Source organism: Arachis ipaensis, chromosome B06 (assembly GCF_000816755.2).
Source record: "Arachis ipaensis cultivar K30076 chromosome B06, Araip1.1, whole genome shotgun sequence".
NCBI lineage: Eukaryota > Viridiplantae > Streptophyta > Magnoliopsida > Fabales > Fabaceae > Arachis > Arachis ipaensis.
Window position 1 is genome coordinate 123,559,663 of NC_029790.2, and position 384 is coordinate 123,560,046.

The following is a 384-nucleotide window of genomic DNA, read 5'->3' on the forward strand; positions in this document are numbered from 1 at the left end:
AATATTAAAATTCTAATTAAGAAATACTAGAAAACCATTAAAATTTATTATTTTTGGCTATCAATTAGCATTAATAGCCTTCTAGTATTTTTCATTAAAATTAAAATATAGCTATATTATATTATTAATTTTATACCCAAAATCTATCGCACGACACTTTCATTAAAATTGAGATAAAATATTTTCTTTTAAAATTATCAAACTTCTTTCTTCCATCCTCTTTTTAACCTCTCTCCCATTTTCTATTTCTCTCTATTCTTTTCATTCTATACATAACTTATAATTTATATTTTACATTTTTAATTTGACAAACTAAAGTATATTAGGAGATATTCTTTCATTATAATAAAAATATAATCTTTTTTCCCAAATTCAACAATCTCT